We start from the raw sequence: 25,051 nt of genomic DNA on the forward strand, positions 1-25,051 counted from the left end.
CATGCATGAATGCAACATATAACATTCATATATTACATTACAAACTTGTTTAGTAATGAACAGTGGGCTCAAGCTCAATAAATAACCACTGATGTGAAAATTAAATTAAAGTAATGGAGTCAATACTTGAACAATGAACTAACTTCTACCACCAGTTATTCAACAAAGTGGCATTCCTTCAATCCATTTTTTAGCTAGGCACAATCTCCCCACATCTATAGTTAAGGCTACAAAGTATTGGAGCATCAGAGGTATTTTGTACACTAGACCTACTATAATTGGCTTAACTGAGAACCTGATAACGATGTGAGGTATGTTGTCCAATTCCTCGAATAATCCCAATATTTCCAAAGGAAAGACATAATGCAAATGGGTGAATATCATCTTCAAATGTTTCTTTATAGCTAGGGCACTTGGTGATTAGCCTAGTGCGTTCATTTTAAGCAAGCATTAGCAAAGGCAAGAGGCCTGACATTGGCCACCAGACTTTTGGCTTTGTTATGTTATGTTATGTTAACAGAATTTTTAAAGCGCTCAAATACCTGGACGGTGTTGGCACTGGATTTACAGACAGAAGAAAAATCCCAGGACAAAAACACCCATACCCACTGGTCAGGGACATGCTATCCTCCCCCAGCTCCACTCCTAATTGCCACCGCTCAGGTCTGCTGGCCGCTGTACTCTGGTTCTGTCTCCGTTGCCTCTTTGTTGTTCTGTCTCTTTTGTACCCGTATCTGTCTCTGTGCCTCTTTGTTTTTCTGTCTCTTCTGTGCCCGTATCTGTCTCTGTGCCTCTTTGTTGTTTGTCTCTTTTGTGCCCGTATCTGTCTCTGTTCCCTCTTCGGTGTTCTGACTCTTTTGTGCCTGTATCTGTCTCTGTGCCCCTTTGTTGTTCTGTTTCTTTTGTGCCGTGTTTGTCTCTGTGCCTTTTTCTGCCTACTTTTTCTGTCCCCCTCGTGGCCGTTTTCTGCCTCCTCTCTGCTCTCCTTTCCACCGCTGCTGCCCCCAGCGGCCCCTCCCCCCTGCCGGTTCCCGCCTCCCAGCTGTGTTTCCCTCCCCCTCCCCTACTTAATGGTAGCTGCTGCGCGACAACACCACTGGCGAACCAAAGGCAAGCCCATATGTGCCCGTCCGCAACCCGACCGCGGCCAGCGCCAGGGACCCTGGTCCTCCTGCCATCCACGGGTACGACTTAGCTGCCCTCCTTGCACTCAACCCAAGAAGAGACAACAACTGCCATAGATCAATGACTAACACCACCCAAGGCCAGTTCACCTGCCAACACTGCCGACAATCCTTCAGCATCAACAGCCACCCCACGACTGCTGAGCCCGGGCTGGACTCCTGCACCACCAAAGCCCTGTGGTGCATCCTCCTCAACATATGCTCCCTCCACAGACACGCCAAAGAGATCTGGGACCTGCCTGACAACCTCTCGCCAGACATCGCCTTCTTCACGGAAACATGGACCAACCCTCCTCCCCCAACATAGCCACCGCCATCACCGACGGATACAAGATCCAAAGACAGGACCGCCCCCACCACCCAGGAGGAGGAGGACTCACCATGGCACACAAGAGCTCCCTCTGACTTTCCACCTCCAGCACAAACGTCCCCCTCCCCAACACAGAGCACCTCCACTTCCAGATCCATACCAGCCCCTGAAACACGGTGTGCAGGACCCTAGTCTACAGACCCCCCAGCAATAGCATCTCCTCCGCCACCACCATTGCCGACCTCATCGCACTCCATGCCATCGCCTCCACGGAGTACATTCTTATCGGAGAACTAAACTTCCACCTCGACAACCACAGCGACCCTGACACCACCACCCTCCTTGACAACCTAGCCAACCTCGGACTGAAGCAGCTCATCACCACCCCCACTCACAGAGCCGGACACACTCTCGACCCCATCTTCGGAAGAGGGACAAACATCCACTACAGCCACACCACGCAGCCCCTCTGGACAGAACACCACCGCGTACACTCCACCTTCAACTCCACCACCTCACCCAAACCCGCCCCACGGAGGAAATGGAGCCAGGTCACAGAGAAACGCCTTAACACCACCCTCCTCCACGACTCACCCTCCGCCATGACCAAAGCCAGCTCCGCAGCCAAAGAACTACACCGCTGGATCGCAAGCTGCGCTGACAATCTTGCACCCCTCCGCCACCCCATCAAACATCGCCCCCTGAAGGCCGCCTGGTTCACCACCAACCCCCAAGAAGCCAGGCGCTCCTGCAGACACCTCAAGAAACTCTGATGGAACAGAAAAACCATTGAAGACCAGAACAACTACAGGAATGCCATTAAAGAATACCACAAGCACATCAGAGCCACCAAGCGGACCTTTATCAAGAACAAAATACACACCAACGCAAGTAACGCAAAAGAAATCTTCAATGTCATCCAGCAGTTCAACAAACCCCCCAGTGAAGCCACGGACGTCTTACCATCTCAGACCTCTGCAACAAGCTCAGCTCCTACTTCCACCTGAAAATCAAGGCCCTCTACGACAACTTCAGCGAACAGACTCTGGGCACCACCCCCCTCTCCACCACCAACAACCAGCCCACCATCACCAATTGGAAACCTGCCACCACTGAAGATACCGCCACGACCATGAAGCACACCCACTCAGGAGCCCTCACGGACCCCTGCTCTCCGCACATCTACCACAGAGCCGCCGCCGCCATAGCACCCAAACTAGGCCGGACCATCAACGCCTCCCTCGAATACGGCATCTTTTCCGACACCTGGAAGCGGGCAGAGATCAAGCCCCTCCTCAGGAAACCCTCGGCCGACCCGACAGACCTGAAAAACTACTGGCCCATCTCTCTTCCCTTTGCAGCCAAAGTCAACGAGAGATTCATCAACGCCCATCAAAGAGAAGCCATGTGATTAAGCAGGATGTGGGCAACCCCTAGGTCATTGTTTAATGCCTACCTGATCTCTTTGATTGCCTTGATCAGTGGTGCTATGACAATTGCAAAATCCAAATTGAGTAGCATCCAAAAGGTTATTGGATTGGATGTGTTCCACAAGTTGCTTGTTGATAATTTTTTTGGCAGTCTTTGCTTGCAAAAGGAGGCAGGAGATGTGGTGGCAGCTATTCTGATCTTTAGGCTCTAAGGTGTTTTTTTTAGAAGTGGAAGCACAGAGACTTTCTTCAATATTGTTGGAAAAACATATGTCTTAAACATCATTTTAAAGATGGTCAATAATCTCTGCTGCTAGCTTTACCACAGTTAGAGGACATGGATCCTGTGGGGTTCCTGAAGTCAATATCTAAGTACATTCGTTACTTCCTCAGAAATGGGGGAACCGGTGAACTCACTTAGTGTGTTCCAGTCCATTAGGGAAGAAATTGTAAATGTTTCACGCGTGGTAGACAAGGTAGATGAGGTGAACTTGTTGTACACCATTCCTACTTTGTTTAAAAAGAAGTTGGCAAAAGTATCACAGAAGGTTTGACCTGCATAAGTTTTTTAGCGGTGTTAGTTACCAGTTTAGTCAGTGTATGAAAGAGCTTGCTGGGGGAATTTTTGGCTTCATCTATCTTCCTTGTGAAATAGGAAGCCTTTTCCTTATGAATAAGACATTAATAGGCTGCTAAGCAGAGCTTGAATTTTGCTTTTTCTTCCTAATTATAGACAGCTCTCATCTCTTCTCTTGTCTTCTGCAGCTTTGTTTGCTGGCTCTCCGCTCAGCAGAAAACCAAGGGGCTGAGTTGTTCAGCTCTATGGTGTTGACTATTTTAACTGGTGCTAAAAGGGTAGCAGCTGTGTCTAACCAGCAATTATATTGCAAGGCTGTTATGTCGATTTTACGGAAAAGCATGGGGAATAAGTCAGTCAAACTTTCTGCAAAAAGGTCTGGTTGGATATTATGACAAGAACCTAAAGGGAAGGTGGTTGTTTGGGCTTTGATATTGGAGTAGGACTGACTGAGAGCTAAATCAAGAAGGACAGCACTATGGTCTGTCCAAATATGTGAAAGAGTCCTAACATTACTCAGTGAGGTGTAATTGGTAAAATACAGTCTATGTGTCCAGCCCGGTGTGTTGAGTCATTTACTATTTGGGTGCGGCCAAGTACGGATAGAGTATGGAGAAGTGCTGTAGTATCTGAGTCCGACTGTGCCTCTAAGTGAAAATTAAACTCACTCAGGACAGTATAGTTAGTGGATAAAACGTGTTCTTCAAGAAGGTTGCCTAAGTCCTGAGAGAATGTCTGTCTGGGGCCGGGTGGTCGATCGATATATGACCATTACTTTGAAGGGCTGTTGTTTGGTAACTTCAATATTGAAGGAGAATGTCTCACAATTTGATGAGGATACTGGATTGCAGAAGACCGCTAGGTACACTCTCTATATATGAGTGCTATACCCCCTTCGTGCTTAAGCAGTCTTTCATGACTGTACATTGCAAAGCCATCTGGTTATGCTTGCAACAGATCTGTGTTGCTTGAGGAATCAGCCCAAGTTTCAGTTACAAAAGCTAGGGCTGGTCTATGGGTTTTCATGAGCAAAGAGAATCTGGAACTATGTTTGACTAATGACCTCGCATTTATTAAAATGCAAGAAAATGTGTTTATAAATGCTTTCGTTTGTGTGTTTATTGATGTGGCTTCTTTGAGTTCAAGCTGCTGACAAGAGAGGTTCGTAGCCAGAGAAGAGCAGCTGAGGGGAGCTTTTGTGTGCTGGGGGATTGGTGAGTTTATGTATTTCCCACAGCACAAGCATTTGAGTGGAGCCTTTTGGGTGATGAAAAGGCAGTCAAAAATGGGACATCCTATGATCTTACCTGAATCTAATGTAAGCAGCTCGTTCTAGGGGCCTCATTTATGAGGCCGCGAGTCACTTTTACGCCGCCGGTGCGTTACTTTTTGTGACGCATCGGCGGCATAAAACATGCCTCCTGTTGCGCACTATTTACAAAGTGACGCATCTAAGCATATGCGTCACTTTGTAAACCCCTGCGCTACATTATACCTGCGTCAGGTATAATGTATGCAGAGGGGGCGTTCCCCCGCAAAAATCTTCGTAATAGTGACGCAGTGAAATCTATGAGATTTCACTGCGTCACTTTTAGGACGCTGTTGCGTCAAAATCTTGCGCCCGCCTCACAGCAGGCGTAAGACTGACGCAAGCCCTTTCACATGGGGCTTTTCCCATGTGAAAGGACGCATTGCTGGAGTTGCGTCACTTTTGTGACACACTCCAGCAATGCGTCACTTTTGCGCTTACAGATACGTCAGAAATACTGACATATCTGTAAGTCCTTGCGCAATGATGCGTCATAATGTAAATATGACGCATCATTGGGGTCGCAAGGAGGGCGCAATGAAAAGTGACGCATCGCTGTTTTCTCGCAGCGATGCGTCACTTTTCATAAATGAGGCCCTAGGTGTAAGACTGTAGCTGTAAGTCTGATCCAAAACTGCAGGGGGGACAGGCGCTAGGCATGGTACAGGCCCGGACGGGCACAGACAGGCTTGTCTTAGGCATGCCGTCGTTGAGTCAACAGCATGCCTGCTGCATGCGTCCGCTGGGCTGATGCACTAAGGAATGTTTTAAATATCCAGCCATAGAAGGGGGCGTGGCAAGGAGTGTGGCTTGTCTGCTGTTAATAACAGTGGACAAATAAGAAATAATGAGGGTCCAGCAACCCCTGAATTCAGTCACAGGATCCCCTGTGACTGAAAACTACTTGCTGGTAACCAAGAATACTAAAATAAAGGTGAGAAAGGTTAAAAACATGCACGTATTCAAACAAAGGGGATTACCATCCAAGATGGCACCCACACTTCAGTGAAAGCTAGGCATCTCCCAGAAAATGGAAGGAACTCGAGGGAACTACTCTGTGTGCGGATTTGCTCTTTGTGACAAGGAAGTTAGTCAAAGCCTGAAGTGGGTTACCCATAGTCATATGCTCTATGCTGTTGTGAGTGGAAGAAAAATACGAATGACAAATTAACAGACCAATGCATGAAGGCTGCTGGCTGAAAGCCCATCTTAGTAAGTGCAATATGCATATTGTTTTTGTAAAATCAAAAGGTTTTAACTAACGTCAGAAATAAAAATTCTTAAAGGGGACATCTAGTGTATGATGTCACAACACATCTCAGAACCCCAGCTGACATCATCATTATCATACAAAGCAACATTCAGTAATGCCCATTACTGGTTACTTTTTAGAGATAGACATCCCTTTATTTACCTTTAAGACCACCTTTTAAGGCTGCAGTTATTCAGTAGACACTGATCCGTTTCATCCGTGGATGTGCATCACTCCTGCCTCCCTAAATTGGCGAAGTGAAGAGCACCTATGTATCCCTGTACATTTCTAATGCTAAAATGGCAAAAGTATTTGTCACTTTTCTAGCTTGGCCTGAATGGCACAATACTAATCATATGCTTAAAAAAATTACTAGAAATACACTGATTCGTAATGATTCGTTTTGGAGTGTTGTTGGTGTTGTAGAGTGCTCCGTATAAAGGAGTAGCTCTCCACTTAAAACTTGGGAACTACTGAGGGTTTCCTTGTTTTGTGGTTACTTATACCGGGTGCTTTTTTGTGTCTGGCAAAGCTATGCTTCTCTGATTAGCTGATGAGAAAACACGTGTAAGGGACTCCTTTTATTCTTTCAGGCTAAAAGTGCTGCATATATTATGAAAAAAAAGAAGTAGGGCACCCTGGACAGTTCCTACGTCTTAGGCTTAGGCGAAGAGCAGCCTCTTTTTGTGGATACATTGCTAATATATATATATATTCAATACATAGCTTCACAGTAAATAGCTAGATAGATATATATTTTGAAGGCACACAGATATGGAGCTACGTATAACAGTCTTATACTTACCTGCTCAATATTTTGGTCATTGACATTTATGCTACAATATCATGGTAGCATGATATTAAAAGGTTGAATGGTTACAATCAAGTGATTCAAAGTGGAATCACTGCCTGCTAGGTCACTGGATACAACAAACATTAGCTAAGACAAATAGGTCTTGGCAATCAGAAAGTTATTTGCGTTGTCAATCTCAGTGTCTTTCGGCCAGGATGTATGTAGTGTGGAGTTAAATTATGTGTAGAAATGTGTATGGTGGGGAGCTGAATTTTGTGGAGTGTAATTATATATATTTTGGAGATGAATAAATATATGTGGAGTGCAATTATTTTAGGTGAAGTGGAATTATGTAGTTTGCAATGGAATTATGTGTAATGGAACTATCTGGAGTTGAATTTTGTTGTGTGAAGTGTAATTATGTGGTTTTGAATGGAGTGGAATTATGTGGAATGTAAATATGCTGCTTGGTGTGGCATGGAGTTGCAAGATATGGAGTTGAATTATGTGGCATGATGCTGAATTATATTATGTGGATTGCAATTATGTGGTGGGAAGTGAAATTATGGGGGATGGAGTGGAAATGTTTTTTATGGAATTGTGTTGAGTGAAATTGTGAGGCATTGTATGGAGTTATGTGTAGTGGAATTTTGTGGCATGATGTGAAGTGGAAATATGAGGATAATAAATATGCAGTATTGAGTGCAGTGGAAGTATGTGGAGTGAATTGTGTGTCATGGAGTGTAATTGTGTGGAGTGGTATTGTGTGTTGTGGGGTGGCATGTAGAGGATTGGAATTATATGGCATGGGGTTGAATTATGTGGTGTAGAATGGAATTGTGTGGAGCTGAATTCTGTGGTGTATAATTGTGTGACGTTGAGTGAAATTATGTTTAGAAGAATTATGTGGCATGGTGTCGAGTGTATTTATGTGAAGTGTTGCTCTATAGCATGGAGTGGATTTATGTGGAGTGTAATTACATGGTATGGAGTGGAGTTGAATTATGTGGAGTTGAATTATGTGGTGTTTAGTGGCATTATGTGGAGTGTAATTATGTTTCATGGTGTGGAATTCTGTGGCATTGATTTGTGTGGTGTGGAAATGTATGGTGTATATGTAGCATACTGAGTAGTGGAATTATTTGACATGGTGGATAGCTGAATTTTGTGGAGTATAATTATATAATTTGGAGCTGAATGGATATATGTGGAATGTAATTATGTTGAGTGAATTGGAATTATGGAGGATGGAGTGGAATTATGTGTACTGGAACTTCCTGGACTGAATTGTGTTGTGGGGAGTGTAATTATGTTGTTTGGAATAAAGGAGAATTATGGTGTATGGAGTGGTATTATGTGAAGTAGTAAAGATGTGGCATGGAGCACAGTGGAAATATGTGGAACTGAATATGTGGGATTGTAATTATGTGGCATGAAGTGGAATATTGTGGAGTGGAAATGTGTGGAGTTGAATTGTGTGGTATGGAAATATGAGATGTTGTAATGTGTTGTGTGTAGATTTGAGTGTTGTGGGATTGCATGGCGCTTATGTGTCGCATTGTGTTGAACTGTGTGGAGTTGAATGCTTGTTGTCTTCACGGGCCAGCGATTGCAGGGCACCATCTGTATTCGTTGGCAATATTGTCCAGTGATCTCTGCAGGGCTAAGATTGATGTTGACTTGAAATGGAGGCAGCATATCTACTGCAGTGCTGGGGGAGCGCCTTCAGGGGAGCTGCAACGTTGTTTCTCTTTTCAACCCCTGAAATGGCCTAAAACAGTGTGAATACCATTCAGAACTGTTTATGCCTCCCCTGTGAGTGCTCTAGTCTTGAGATGACTCATGCTTCAGGTGGTTGGATGTATGACTGCTTTGAAGATTCAACGTGGGCTCTGCTGGGGGAGGGCATGGTGATTAAAGGTGGCTTGCTGAGTCCTCCGTATTAATTCAGAGCGCCAGTGGCTTATCTGAAGGTCTTCTCTCTGGTAGCATGTTTGTTTTAAATGCACATTGTGCATCAGCCTGAGGGACAGAAATACATGTATTCTATTCCTCCTGCTAGACCATGGCAGCAGCAGCTAGTCTGCAGTGATGTTTTCTTGGATGCCCTTTAAATTACGAGTATCTGCAGGGACAGTCAATGAAACAAGAAACACAATGATTAGTCTGTAGAGGTTTTCGGTTTCCTGTCCAGAAATGGCACAAGGGCGGGTCGGGTGAATAAAGAAACACGAGCTAAAGCAGGTGGGGAGGGGGCTAAAAAAAGACACACATTACAACATGAGCTGCGGGGGAAAAGAAGCAACAGGGATAGGGCGGGTGGAGGAGACAGAGCGAATGAAAACATAGGCACTCCTATGGAATGCTCATAGACAAATAATAAAGTAGCTCCTAAAAGGGGAGCCGTGGAGTGCTTGGGCCAAGCACATGCCATGCATGCAATGGACAAACGGGAATGAAGATACTAGAGAGACGTTGAAGTGAACAAATGGTAAGCCTGTGGGCAGGCAGTAGCCTACTGATTGTAAACAACATGTCTCTAAAAGAGAGCGCATGAGCTGTGTAATTGAGACCTATAAGAAGGTCCTCAGCCATTATTTCATGACTACTGGAGTTAAAAGTGGAGACAATCATAGGACCTACTTCAGCAAATCAAATCATATGACATAACTCTTTAAAATCCTCCATGAGCAAATCAAATAGCTTCAAGTTAATCTTGCCACCACGGTAATCTATGAAATAGCAAACTAAAGAAAGCTACGGCCATCATCCCATCCTCGTCGCCAATGTAGGAAAAGAAGGATCCACAAAGGAAGCTTTGCGCTTGACAAGTAGCTTATTGCATGTGAAAAGCACAAGAGTCAAACAGTCAATCAATTCAATCAATCAATCAATTAAGAGTCAAACAGTCAATGGCTTAAACGTCCCACAATCATAACATCCCCCAAAGTTCCATACATTTGAAAAATGCCACAGATAAGGAACCTTGGGCATAGAGCGAGACAGTCACTAGCCACAACAGGAATCGCACTTGTGACGATCGTGCTCCATGCAGACGACACACACGGCATTCTAGATGAAAATAAAACAAACAATGTGCAATCCAATTTCAATGCCATCGTTTTCAACCCAGGGAGGTTCAGCATCCATCACTGACACATCACATCCCGTGGCCGATGGCGAGGCAGAGCACTTCAAGAAAGTCATTCAACAAAATCTTTCAAGTACCAGTGGACACAGCAGCTAAGCTTGTGGTACTGATATTTCAGTTCCCTTTAGAGCTACAAGTGACAGCACGTGTTGTCGTGTTGCCATCAGAGTAGCACCGGCCTCTGCCCTGATTGTATTAGTAATAAATGAAAGCATTCCCAACCTCCCACCCCATGCTGCTTCCAGTTGCTGCCAAAAAAACCGGCAAAAGCAGGGCACCTGAATTAAAGTGCTAGGAGAGTTACTTCCCCATCCAAAATCAAAATGGGTTGAATTGCCTGGGAATGAGAGAAGAGCGTATCTAAGGATGCCGTGTCAAACATAGCCCTTACCTGTGATTTAGAAAAGAGGATCACCTGTGACTGTCTTTGCCAGACATCACACCAATGCAAAGAACGTGACCTGGTTTCAGGAAATATTGAGACCAGGTGACCATTCAGGCTTCTATGGCACAAGGGTCCATTGGGCTGCTTAATTTGTCTATGTTTAGCAGTATATGGTAGAGCGATCCCTGCACAGCATCATCCTCATCCTCTGAACCCATCACACCACTCTGTTGTCTCTGGTTTGTGTGTATATTGACTCCAGAAATATCGTGCTACAAGACTATTGCAGAAAAAATATTGACAGTCAATATATTGTGGAGATAAGTATATATTACTAAGTACAGAATTACTATTGCTAACTAAACTTATAAATGCGTTAAAGAAATATATTACGTCAAGATGCACTCTGACAACCATGTGCTATTTATGACCTTCTTCGCAAGCACCCTTAACGAACAGCTTCCTTTTATGAAGAGTTCATTATTGTTTTTGACAGCTTTGAGATTTAACAAGAAATAGAATACCTTTTGGGGATATTCATAAATTTGAGGCAAAAGATGAGTACACAATGCCATGCTACTGTATCCATCTGGTATTGTATTGAAATGAAAACACAATGGGAACAATCAAATTTCGATTGTACACGACCCTATTTAAGTTTAACAAATAATGAAACGTGAAATATTTTTTTTTAAAAATCCAAATACTTAGGGGTGTTTCCTTTATAAACAAGATATGTCCAGCTACCTACTAATGCCTTGTTGTGGTCTAAAAATCAGAGTTTCCCACTGGATAAGATCAGCGGACACACAATGGAGAGGTACATTAGCGAGCATTAAGGATGGAAACATGAAATTCAAACACTGCCTGTGACCTATTGCTCCAGTAACATCTGATTTGAAAATAGCTTCCTTGCAGAAGTAGTACCTGTACCCCCATGGCTGCATTCTTAGAGATTCATGGCACTAACACATGGGCCAGATGTATCAAAGGGTTTTACCCATTCTGTGTCTATCGGAAAACGTGTTTGTACATCTGTTCCTTGATATTTTTAGGGATGGAAAATATTCATGACATTTGATCTAGTCACTGTTCGAATTTTGTGATATTTAGGTATGAAGAATGAAGGTTTTGTTCTTCTTTGGAATAGGATTGCTACTATACAACATGACAAGATGGAAATCGTCACTAAAATGAATGTCCATGTCTCACGCTACCTCATTACTCAATTCAAACTTCCAGATTTATTAACAGTTCGAATTTAGCAATTCACAGACAAGCACAAAGATTCAAAACAAATTACATAATGTACAATTTAAAATGTTAAAAAGACAGACTGATAACAATCATCGACAATGTATTATCATTAATAACTAAATTCATAAAATGTTAAAATAATCAGGCATTGATATCTTTTTAAAAAGTCTAATCCATCAACAACAATATTGGTTAAATGGATACTGCCAACAATGCAAAAGAACTGAGATCTATACGGAGGCAATGGCCTTCTGTCATATTCACCATGCAGACAGAATAAATTTAGCCACAGCCAACACCACAATCGTCTTTGTGTCATTTTATTTATCAAATTCTTAAGGAGTTAATATGGCCACACATCGATCTGGAATACGCCCTGTGGAAAAAAATGCTCCTCTGACTCATCTGTAGAACAACAGGCTGGACAGAGTTTCGATTTGTTAATCGATGAAATCCAAGATGAAACAGGTGGCTAATGGAAGGGCACCATAGCGAAACTGCAGGAAAAGTGAGCGAGCCTGAGTCAGATTGAATAAATCCAGGGCATCGGATAGTTTAAATATAGATTTGTGCGTTGAAAGGCTTTAGTCTTGGGTTGGGCAGAACCCATGGAGTTTCTCTCCACGGATTCTGCAATGAGACCAGATATCCACATTTGGTGCTGATAGATCCTGCATCCTTGGTGTGGTTTCCCTGACTTTTTTTGCTTTCTGACCTCCTATTTTGCTAACTTAATTTTTCCTGGCTTTAGGATTCTTGGCACTTTACCACTGCTGATCAGTGCTAAAGTGCATAAGTGTTGTACTCAAAACATAGTAACATTGGCTTAGCCACAATTGGCATATTAAATTTACTTTTAAGACCCTAGTAAATTGCACCATATGTGCCCAGGGCCTGTAAATTAAATGCTACTAGTGGGCCTTTGCCACTGATTGTTCCACCCACTTCAGTAGCCCTTTAAACACGTCTCAGGTCTGCCACTGCAGAGCCTGTGTGTGCAGTTTTAAACTTTGATTTTGACCTGGCAAGCTAACCTACTTGCCAGGCCCAAACCTTCCCTTTTATTGCATATGAGTGACCCCTAATATAGGCCCTGGGCATCCCTATGGGCAGTCACACAAAGGAGCTGGGGTGTGACATTTGCATTCAGATGCCCCATCACCAGGCTGATGGGCAAAAGTATGCGGTCTGTCTTACATGCGGTCTACCAGATGACTGCATGTAAGACAGACCGCCTACTTTTGCGGATATACTCTCCATTGGTACTGTGAAACTACTTTTGAACCTTGATCGCTGCTGGAGTACATAGGCGTTCTTAGAAATTGACTGGCTTTTAATTCATTGTGTACAGATTTTTGAATTAGGACTACCGAAAAGAAGTTAAAGCCCTGAAGAAGTCCGGTGCCTTCATCAACTTCTCTTGGGAAAACAACTGAATACTTGTGTATTGCCTATAATAAGAATTTTGCTAAAAGCTTTGTACAAAATCTGACATTGAGATGAATACTTGTGTTGATATTATTTGAAGGGTGCAGGGCTACTTTGTGCATGTAATTCTTGAGAAATTAGGGGAATTGTCTCCTTCTTCTCATTTATGGGACATATGGGATTGTGTTCCAGGCTACTTGCAACTTCACTGTATCCAGCATCACCTTTGGGACTTTAGGACTGGTGCAGGCATCAAAACTTTGATCCTCATTTTTGTTGTTGTAACCCCTAAGCACTAGTGACATTTAAGCACTATATTGCAGTTTATTCTTTAAAAATGAATATCTCGAGTTCTACTTATTAGATTTGTGTTGTTTTGATCTTGTTTTGATCTTGTTCTACTCAGATAAATAATCTCAATTTTCCTACACTGGAGTGGAGACTCTTGTGGTGTTTTGAATACGTTTCTGTAATTAAAGTATGCACAAATACTTTACACCTTGCCCCTTAAATTAGGCCTGACTGCTCTGTGCTAAGCTACCAGAGGGTGAGCACAGGTAAATGTAGGTTGTGTATCTGACTTACCCTGAATAGGACTGTAGTCTCTACTTGGACAAGGTGCAAACCTCTGCCAACTAAAGACCCAATTAACAGGCGCTTTGTGATTTTTTATTCAATTTTTACCAACATTTTTCAAATGTTATATTTACGGTTTCTACTAGAGGTAATTTTGTAATTGTGGTCTTGTTTTATTTATTGAAGAAAGTTCTACTTTTCTAAGGTGATGTGGGATCTTTTTTTGTGTGGTGCTTTTCACTTTTTTACTCTTTGAAGTGTTGCACAAATACTTTACCCATTGCTTCCAAGTTAAGCCTGACTTCTCTGAGCCAAGCTACCAGAGGGTTGAACAAAGGTTAATTTAGGGTTGGCATGTGCCTCCCTCTGAGAAGGACTGTGATTGCTGCTTGACCAGGTCTCACACCAAACAACACCACGATTTCTGACAGAAATTATATACATGTATTCTATTTGTTCACTCAGGGCAGCTTACTGGCCTGCACAGATGATGTTACCTTTGCCCATCAACCTCCAAAAGCAATCCCCATTCCAGCCCAGGCCCATGGGGGGAGTTTTGGTGGGGCGGAGAGGCGGGGCGGGGGAGGGGCAGGGTGGGGGGTGCTAAAATCTGGAGTATGGATAATTGAAGGTAAATAAACAATTTAATAAATAAAATGAATTTTGTAGCACACCCTGCATCACATTTTGCGATGCAGGGCGCACTACGAAATTCCCACCCTGCCCCTCCCCCGCCCCGCCTCTCCGCCCCACCGAAACTCCCTCCACGGGCCGGGGCTGCCCCATTCCTCATCTTTCTGAGGGTTTTGCCTGTGTTCACTATGCCGAGTTCAGCCTTGGCCTTAACCCCCATAAGCTCTCAAACTGTGAGATGTCTACATGTTTAGTGTTAAAAAAATATAAAATGAGACATAAAATTAAAGGTGAACAGGAAATCACTGGCTCACAGTTCACTGCTGATTTATTATACTTGAAACATATTTACAGTGTTGAATTATTTCTCTGGGGCATAAGAGTTGAACTCATCCAATAATGAATCTTCATTCCAAGTGAGCATGATGGCAATTTAAAAGTGGTAACTTTCACTCTGAATATGACAAACTCCCTATAGCCTCTTAAATTATTTTCTGTTATGATGTCATATGCCAGGTCCATAAATAACTGCACATTTTTAGAATTAAATACTCGAGCTGCAGTGCTAAAATCCAATGTGTATGTTGATTTACAGCATTAAATGTATAGGTAAGTGTGCGCACAAAATCGCAAATAACTGTTGGAAGGTGATGTATTGGAAATTAGGGTTCTTGGTCTTTGATGGCAGTGCAAGTTCTTTCCATTGGAGTGCCATTGCAAGCTGCTTACACTGTCTGTGTCTGATTTCCAATCTCCTCACGTAGTCTTCCATATATTTCAAAGTCCTTACAATGTCTATGTATATGCCCAAGCTCCTCACTCTATCTGCACATGTGCCACACGCTGGCCCTGCTATGTATTCATGTGCTCAAGCAAGATGCATTGTCTATACATGTTATATAAATAACATGTGTCCAAATCTCGGCACACTGTCCATTTATGTGCCTCAAGCGGGACACATCCTTTACATCGCAACTTTTACCACGCAGTGCCTTTTAGACGCAACTTTTACAACGCAAACCATTACAACGCATTGCGCTGGGGGGCGCTCTAGGATAGGGAATAAGTTTAATTTACTATCCAACACCTTCCCTAGTGTCCACGGGGACTGGAGTTGGAATAGTAAATTAAACTATTCACTATCCAGCACCCCAAAGCGCTATGCATTGTCAAGGTTTGCGTTGTAAAAACCGCGTTGTAAAGGCATGCGTGGTAAAAGCATGCGTTGTAATGTCATACATCCGCCCCAAGCACTCCATTCTGTCTATCCATGTTCCCCAATCTCCTCACTTTCTTTGTAAATATACCCCAAAGTACTTGCTCTTTCTGCACGTGTTATAGGCTCCTAATGCTGTGTATCTATGTGCGCAAGCTGCACACAGTGTTCTTATCTCGTCATACTGTTTGTATCTGTTCCCCAAGCTACTCACACTGCCTATCCTTGTGCCTCAATCGCCTCACAATGCGTGCACATGGTACAATCTCCACTTGCTGTCTCTTCAAGTACCCAAAGTTCCTTACCTTGTCTACACATGTACCCCAAGTCCCTGACACTGCGTGTCCATTTCTCCCAAGCGCCTCACTAAGTCTAGTCAGGTGCCCGTTCTCCTTAGATTATTTATGAAAATGCTCCAGACATCTCGCACTGTTTTCCATGTGGCAAACTGTCCTGACGTTCCTGGCCCTGTGCTCTTGTGCCCTAAACTCCTCACCATGCTATCCAAGTGTCAACAATTCCTCACACTCTCTAGACATGTGCCATAAGAGCATTATGACTTGTGTTTAAGTACCCAAGAGTCACACCTTGCATACACATATGCCCAAATCTCCTTAAAGTGTCTATATATGTGCCCCAAACATCCCATGCTCTCTATCCATATGTCCCAAGCTACTCATTCGTTCTATTTGTGTGCCCCAAGCTTTTCATGCTGTCTGTCAATCCATGTGCCCCAACAATCTCACCCTAAGTATCTGTATGCCCCAGCATTTCATACGCTGTACATATCCATGTTTTCTAACATCTTATGCTGTTTATCCGTGCCCCAAGCTTCTTGTGCTTCTGTATATCCATGTGTCACAAACTTCTCATACTTTTCGTCCATGTGCCAAAAGCTTCTCTCAATGTCAATCCACGTTCCAGGAGTTTCTCACGCTGCCTATGCTGCCTATCCTATCCCAAGCTTCTCACAGAGAAGTGTGGCTCAATGGTTAGAGCGGCAGACCCTGATGCAAAGGTCTAGCCCGGGACCAGGGTACAATTCCCCGCCTCGGCGGGTCTTCAGCTCAAAAATTCCACGGACCTGATAATTCTCGCCTCGGTTCCTATTCCAATCATGGAATCCCACTCTGCAACTCTGGGCAATAGCTTGCTTAATCTCCACAACGGCCCCCACAACGCTAAGGATGCCTGGCCTCCACCTTGGGGGTGCCCAGGAGTGGACACCTCACAGGGAAAGCCAGGATGGGTTCCACAGCGGTATTCGTACAAGTGCCTTGAGACCCTTGCGGGTGAGTAGTGCGCTATACAAGTATCAATTTACATTTACACTGTTTATCATTTTGCTACAAGAATCTCACATTGCCGATCCATTTGTCCAAAGCTTCTCATGCGTTCTGTCCTTCCACATGCCACAATCTTTTCAAGCTGTCTACCCATGTGCCCTAAGCACCTGACACTGCCTGTCCACCCCACGCTTCTCACACTACCCATGTGCCCCAAGCTTCTCAAGCTGTTTATCCAAATGCCCCAATCTTCTTACACTGTGTATGCATGTGCCCCATGCTCATCACACTGTCTGTCCGACATACTCATGCTACCTTCCTTGTCTGTCATATGCTCTAGCCTACATGGAAATATCCTACAGGGCATTGAATGTCCCTTAAGGCACTGAACACCTCTCATTGTATCAGACACATCGTGGTACATGAAGACCCTCCAGGTTTATAGCATCCTGCAAATCCCTGCAGCATTTAGGATCTGCGTCTTCCTCCTTGTGAAACTGAAGCTACTATGTTCTTCTCAATTTTCATAAGTATTATTGTAACAGTAATAATAATAATAACAATACCAATAACTGGCAAAAGGCCCAGGAACGAGCCATTGTCACATGAACAGCGGCAAACTCTGGATTAGAACATGGTGATGCATTAATAGATTTCCCCCGCAAAATTCATTCTTAAATTGTGAGAAGCTGGAAATGCAGCAGGTAGGCTGATCTGGCAGTCCGTATTATGATACCCTATTTCTCAAACTGAGTACAATTCTAAGCTTGGGAATATGCAATAGTGACTGTATCACACATATCTAAAACATTCATATATTGTATTGTATTGTAGTGTATTGCAACATGCATATAGTGCTTACTGCCCCTATGTGAGGTTCTAAAGTGCTTGCCTGCATGGGTAGCACACTACAGCATACTACACCATGTAGGGTGTGCAGTTGGAATCAGTTTGTTGTTGTTTTGATCTTACGTGGGAAGTGTTTCAATGTCACGCATTATGACAACCTAGGTGCGGTTATCGTGTTATGGGAAGCACTGTTTAGCAGTATGATGGATGAAGATGAGAGGATAGACAGGCATGCAGTATTTGGTTTCCAGTAAGCTGGCAATTCTGAGCAGATCTGCAAGTCCCTTATAGAATTTCTTGTTTTTGTAGTCCACTGAGCTGGTTACTGCACTGGGCTGTCCATTCTGAGAAGTCTTGTTTAAAGTTTAAAGCTTATGGCGCTGAGCAGGCATAGGTTGGAGTGAGAAATGGACCAGGGATCTGCACGGGTGGACTTTGTTACTATCATCCCATATCTAATTGGGATGTATGACATTACAACACATGCTTTTACCACACATGCTGTTACAACGCAGTTTTTACAACGCATGCTGTTACAACGCATAGCGCTTTGGGGTGCTGGATAGGGAATAGTTTAATTAACTATTGCAACTCCAGTCCCCGTGGATAGTAGGGAAGGTGTTGTATAGTATATTAAATCTATTCCCTATCCTAGAGCGCCCCTCAGTGCACTGCGTTGTAAAAGTTTCGTTGTAAAGGATGTTTCCCATCTAATTGACATTGTGAGATGTCAGAAGCGGTCATGGTGTGTAGTTAGTTGGGAACCACAGTGGTGGACTAGATTAAAGTTTTCTGTTGGCCAGCGGCATGTAGTAGATCTCTTCAGTCATTTCACGCTTGTTCAATTAGTAATTAGCTTGGGCGGATTATTGCTGTGGACTGGCACAGTACTGGGTGATGGACATGACCCCATAGCAGTTTCGTCTGACGTGATTGTGAGTGTCAAGCAGTAAAAGGAAATTATTATTCAGTCTGCATGAAATACAAGTGACTGCCCAACCGCTGAATGTTATGGAATTAGTATCAGTATGAGACAGGAGGGCTTAGACTGTATGTGCATTTATGTAGCACTTACTACCCCTGAGGAGGTATATGCTGTGGCAGCACACTGCTCCGGAACCCAGGGTTAGTGGTTGTTTTTGTAGGTTACTGGGATTAGTCTTGCGCTCTTAAAGAAACAATGCCATGCATTTACTTAAGTTTCTATATTCTAGATCAAATTAATAGGATTTAGGTGCGATCCTTGGTAGGAGAGGGGGAATTCATGCATTGGTTGGCGGTATTAATAGATGAGCTACAGGATAGTAGGTATTGTAGGTTTGCAGAGGCATGACTTTGAAAGGAGAAGTTGTGGCCTTTGAAATGGGGTGTAGGCAATTTAGAGAGATACAATACATTGGATTAAGGCAAACACACATCTGATTTAGAGAAGGATATTGACAGACAGGGGATGCATGCAGAGGACGGAAGGAAGAAGAGAGCAATTTGAAAGAAAAAGGAGAGTCGAGAATTGGAAGATTCAAGTGAAAGTCACTTTACATGCAGGATTTTCAGAAACATTGTCGAGCCCTTTTGAGACTGCATGCAAACCTATAGTACGAAACAACATTGTTTGCATGTGCTGCATTATGTAATAATGATGTCTTGTAAAGCGCATGAATCACCCCACATGGGGTATCTCCGCACTGTAGACCGCTGGGGAACCCGTCCTGGCTTTCCCTGTGAGATGGTCCCTACTGGGTATCTCCAAGGTGAATCCAGGTATCCCCGGCGTATGTGGGGGCTGTTGTGGAGATGAGGCAAGCTAATGGCCAGAGTTGCCGAGTGTGATCCCTGGTTAGAGTAGGCACCGAGGTGAGAATTATCGAGTCCGCTGACCCTGGTCCACGACCCTGCCGTGTCGGGAATTGAAACCTGGTCCCGGCCGTCTTCTGCTTCCGGGTCTGCCGCTTCTAACCAGTGAGCAACACCACTCCACTATCATTGTAGGTCATGAGAAAAGCAGTGCACACATACATACACAACCATCACCCAATAGTAAATAGAATTAAAATAAGAATGGTTTAATTTTCCCAGAAAATACAATGGAAAGAAAGCTGAAAAATGAATGCTGCAATTTAAATGTGTGTGCTATACATGTGCCTCCCCTTTTGTGATCAGAGAGGGATGAAGGAGAACACAATCTGTTTTAGTGAATTAGTGTAAAGTAATACTTCTCAGGGAAGGTAGCAATGAGGCTGTGTGTTATCTGGAGCACCCAAAACATTGGCAGGATGATTTGCGAGATTTTGCATCTGGTTCATTCAGCCTTCCAGTAGCAGTATCAGACACACAAAAGAAAAGGCAGTGCCTAGAAACTTACTCACCTGAACAATAGAAACTGCAGTCCTACCTCTCACACTTACCCTCTACCAAATCTGCAGTGCTGCCCCTTCCAATGTGGCCCTCCAGTGAATTTCCAAGGGGGTGGGGCTGTCTCCATTTTTTTCACTTCAGTAGCTGGTCTGGTGCTTTAGCTCCCTTCTCTGCTCTCCATAGAGGGGTACTGAGCCCCTCCTTCTGCCCCCCCCCCACCCCTGCAGTGTAATTTCTGTTTATGTTTACGTCAGGGCACATTCTAAGGTCACATGCGGACCTAGCTTCAAAGATTAGAGAAGTTTAGAACAATACATTTTGAAAGAACATTTTTATTGTAGCAGGGAGAACTCAGACGTGTGGTGCACACGGAACAGAGTTGTTGATGAGGTCAAAAAGAGATCAGAACTCAGAAACCTGGCTGTAATGATGGGCGAGGGGCATGTGATTTGGGCAAAGCATTTTGGTGCATTGTTAATTTGGAACTAGAAGATAGGTATTAAGCGCTCCCTGGGAAACAAAGGCGTCTTGGCACTAAAACCAGTAACCGGGAAATAAAACAGGTGCGCTCTGCAAAACCGATACCTTGGGTTGTAAACATTTACTTTAGATATGATTGCATTCTGAGGCACAGTGAATAAAAGTTTTTTAGACGACATATGTTGAGCACCGCAGAAAATCAACAAGCGAAAAATTTAACTGATTACGTATCCTGGAAATTACACCGTGGCAACCAGGCTGGCGGTAATCAATTTCAGCCATGGAGATTGCAACAGGTAGGGCTGAAAATCATGTACGTTCAATAATATCAACATTGTTCATGACATCAGGTAGTAAATAGAATGTGCCCATGATTTGATCTGCGCGTTGAGCTTACTGTAAACTGTATAATAAAGACACCTGATCCGCTGGTGTGAATTGAGCGCCCACTTCACGGGGTGTTTCAAACAATTAACTCGTGCACTTCCAAGGAAAACATTGAATTCAGTGGCAATAACACCAAATTGAATATGGTGAATAAAGAGGCTTGTCGCTTGCGTACACTGACATCAACCCGATTCCCGTTTTGACCACACACCACTCCATCACTCGTTCAACCAAGCACTCCCTGCCGCTAATGTGCTTTGAAGTCTACTTATCTAGAGTATGAAGCACTGTAGAAGTACCATTGCAGTAAAATTATCAGCATTTTGTATTTCTTACGCCATAAATTAAGCCCAGGCCATCCATGATCTATTTTCGGAAAGCCCAGTTCCAGATTCGCCAGATAACCATGTACTAGGTAAAGTCATTTTGCGTCATTTTGTGTAAATGTATGCCGTGTGAATATCATGGACGAAGCTCTCAATTATGCGTCAGGTGAAAGCTGTACACTCCCTGTTCACAAAATACATAGGGGCTTATTTACAAGCTCCTTGCGCCACTTTTGCGTCATTTTTAACATGGGGAAAATGACGAAAAGTGGTGCAAGGGGCTTGTAAATAAGCCCCATAGGCTGTATAATGCATAGCCAAGCGGAAAGTAAATAGTTGTAAGATGCAACTGCCAAGCATTACCTCACAATTAACTGGTATATTAAATATTGCGCTTATCTGTAAGTGCACAGCGAGTGGCTGGGTGCATAGTTACTGGTATAAGAATGCATGCAAATTGCAGCATCAACATTGCAGTTTTCATTGAGTTCATATTTGCATGTGCGCAAAAATGCTCACCTTCGGTGGAAGTTCAAAAGCCATCGTGGCCGCTTCCCACGGGACTGCTGGGAGCGACAACCACTTCAGTGCGTCTTCTTTAAAATTAAAGTGAGGAGCACAACGTCGGGAGGAACTGGGCACCGTGTAGACCGGGTACCACATACCACGAATGTTGTCGGTGAAGCTATCTTCCTCGTTGTGAGGCCCACACTGGCTCGTCCCCGGCGAGTGGCGGCCCGAGAGCTCTGTACTCTAGAAGACAGTCAAACGTATCGACCAACTCCAGAAGCAGCGGTTTTGAGAGGAGAGAGCCGCCTGCTTCAGCTAAGCCTGTAATCGTGCTTTCCGTGTACTAAAGTACACTCTGTGGTAACACCGCGAGGGCGGACGACCTGTTTCCACTTCCTCGTGCAAAACCACAGTAACGCCTGGGAAGTAGATGACGCCCCCGAGTTTACACGTTTGTTGTAACCTGTCCCTGGGAAATTGTTCGACGGTTGGGTAAGGTGAAAGTGGAGTTATTTTGCACGCAATACACAATACCCCACTTCCCCTCCTTGCACCGGGAGGCTGGCGGAGGCTTCAGCCGATGCGTAGCTAGACATGCTGGCGCAATGCAGCTTTGTGTGAACACAATGGGCGATTGACAAAATGCACCTGAACGGAGGCTTGGAAAGTAAAGTAAACGAGCCTGTGCGTGTAACTAGGGAATAGCGTGCTACTGGTAAAGAGGCTGGCAGAAACTTGGCTTCGGCTCAGAGGTGGCCCTGACGCAGGAGGGCATGGGAAGGATTACTGACAAAAAGAGGGGTTGGAACAGGCTCAGCTAAGATTCACTACACCTGTACTTGATGTTTTGGCGATGAAAGGCTAGATATCTTCGCAGCACAGCACACTCAGCCGTTCCCTAATTTATGTGCCCAGCATAAAACAGATCAATCCGAATTCACTTCAGGAGACCATAGCTGAATAGATGACAGATTCTATGGTCTCATTGACAAATACCACCCAGGGGCGGCTCTAGGCTCATGGCGGCCCTGGGCAGGGCGCGTAGGTAGGGGGCCCTGGAAGAGGGGGTCCGGGCGGGGCGGAGCACGGAGGCCAGTGAAGAGGGGGGAGGGGTGTTTGGAAGTAGAACAGAGCCGGAGGCCGCCAAATCCCTGCCAGTAAAAAAAAGAAAGTTTATTTATCAAAAAGCCAGGTCTTCAGCCCTTTCCTGAAAGCTAGAAGATTGGTGGCATTTCTCAGATGGAATGGCAAGCCATTCTCGGCTTTTGCTGCGCATGAAGAGAATCTTCTGTCACCCCACTGAGCTTTTTTTGTGGGTGGGACTACGACCAGTTTGGCTCCCAGTGATCTGAGAGTTCTTGTTGGTCTATACCAGTGTTTCCCAAACTGTGGTCCGCGGACCCCCAGGGGTCCGTGACACATTCCCAGGGCAGGTAGGCAACAGTTTTAAAAGCACAGAAACGTTTCTTGTATAATTAGCAGCTTTCGAGCAACAATAAAAGTGTCTAGAGAATGCCAGTGATTAATGTACCTGCTGGAGAGTGAGGAGAGTTTTGTTCAGTGGCAGCTTTGATTTAACTAATGTAGCACAGAGGGTTAATGTGCCTACTGCAAAGAACGTGTAACATGCATCTTAAAAAGCAGTATTTTATGTGCCTAGGTTCATGGTTACTGCTTTTGTCACAGAGTTTCTTTTGTTACTGTGCACTTCATAAGTGACAATCGTAATCTAGCAGAGGGACCTATAAATTGTCATTAAAGAGCTGCTTGCAAACTGCATGGTACCAGTTAGTAACTTATATTTTGTCCCAGTTACGCATTATCCTGATGCTGCTAAAAATATATATTTGGGTGGAAATAAATTTTTAATGTTAAAGTCAATGCTAGCCACTGTGTTATGTTCTGAATCCTGAGTTTGTGCTTTTCCAGACCAAGCACTGTTTAAAGTTTTTATATACCCACTGATTTACATGTATGATTCAATGTCTCTATATGTCTCTGCTGAAAAGTGCTCTGACATTCTACAATGGTATGAGAGATGCTATAAAACAAATGAAATACATGTGACAGAGGGGCTATTACTTCAATATAAAATACTAAGGGTCAGATGTACGATCTGTTTTTATATGTGCGAACGTGTTCGCGAACCCGTTTGCGCATGCAAAAACCTATTGAGCCATGTACATAGCCTATTTAGCGAGTCGCAATTTGTTTGCGACTCTCTAAATAGGTTTTGCAACTTGCTATTTGGAAGGGGCATTCCCTTCCAAATAACGAGTCTCAAAACCATGTACAAATGTTTTGCGGTCGCAAAACAGTCACATTTACCACCTACTACAAGTAGATGGTAATGCATTTGCAAATGGGAAGGGGTCCCCAGGGGAGCTGTTCCCCTTTGCAAATGCATGCAAAATTATTTATTAAGGGCAGGCATTGGTCCCAGAGACCTCTGCCTGCCCTTAGAAAATGAAACGAAAACGTTTCATTTTCTTTTTTTTTTTAATGCATGGTAAAAAGGCTGCATTTTTTTAAAAATCTGCTTTGTTTAAAAGCAGTCCGAGACATGGTGGCCTGCAGAGCCCAGCAGGCCACCATCGCTGGGAGGGCTGGCATTCCCAATGGGCTCGCAAATTGCGAGACGCTCATTAATATTAATGAACCTCGCAATTTGCGACCCCATTGGGAGTGTTAAACACACTGTTGTACATTTCATTTAGCGACTCGCAATTTGCCACTCGCAATGTGTCGCCAATTGCGAGGCGCTAAATGAAATGGTCGTCCATCTGGCCCCAAAATCCTTAGTACTTTCAATATTTGTTGTGTGTACACGTGTGTATTTCTTTCGAATTACTGTTTTAATGTTTGAAATTTAACTCATACAATTTGCTTGGGGGTCCCCGGCTTCCAGTGGTGACTCAATGGAGGTCCTCAGGAGTCAAAAGTTTGGGAACCACTGGTCTATACCATTGAAACTGGTGTCTTAAATGATCTGGTCTCAGGTCTTGAAGTGCTTTAAAAACCATACAAAGTGATTTAAAATGCACCCGGTTCCTCACCGGGAGACAGTGCAGTTTTTTTTATCTCGTTGGAAATTGGGAAGAACTTGGATGTGCCCGTAAAAAGTCTAGCCGCAGCATTTTGTAGCAGCTGACGTTTATACAAGAATTTTTGTTGTATATTTAGATAGAGGCTGTTACAGTGGTCAAGCCTCTACAAGACCAATGCTGTCACCACTGTCTGCCGGCTCCCCAAGGTAAGAAGCCGCAATACCTTCTTAACAGTTCTCAGGACATGTGCTGTTGTTGAAGCTACTGCATTTACTTGGGCCCCAAAGGAGAGTTTTTCATCGAATATTAT

The 25,051-nt window shown here is 44.0% G+C and overlaps 1 long non-coding RNA gene across 1 annotated transcript in view; it reads right to left on the reverse strand.

Moving 5' to 3' along the window:
- Positions 1-22,238, reverse strand: part of LOC144754745 (uncharacterized) — a 33,098-nt gene extending 10,860 nt beyond the window's left edge. The window contains exon 1 of the long non-coding RNA XR_013594760.1: positions 21,704-22,238. This is a non-coding gene — a long non-coding RNA (uncharacterized LOC144754745). The remainder of the gene's footprint in view (positions 1-21,703) is intronic.
- Positions 22,239-25,051: the final 2,813 nt, after the last annotated feature.

Source organism: Lissotriton helveticus, chromosome 5_1 (assembly GCF_964261635.1).
Source record: "Lissotriton helveticus chromosome 5_1, aLisHel1.1, whole genome shotgun sequence".
Lineage (NCBI taxonomy): Eukaryota > Metazoa > Chordata > Amphibia > Caudata > Salamandridae > Lissotriton > Lissotriton helveticus.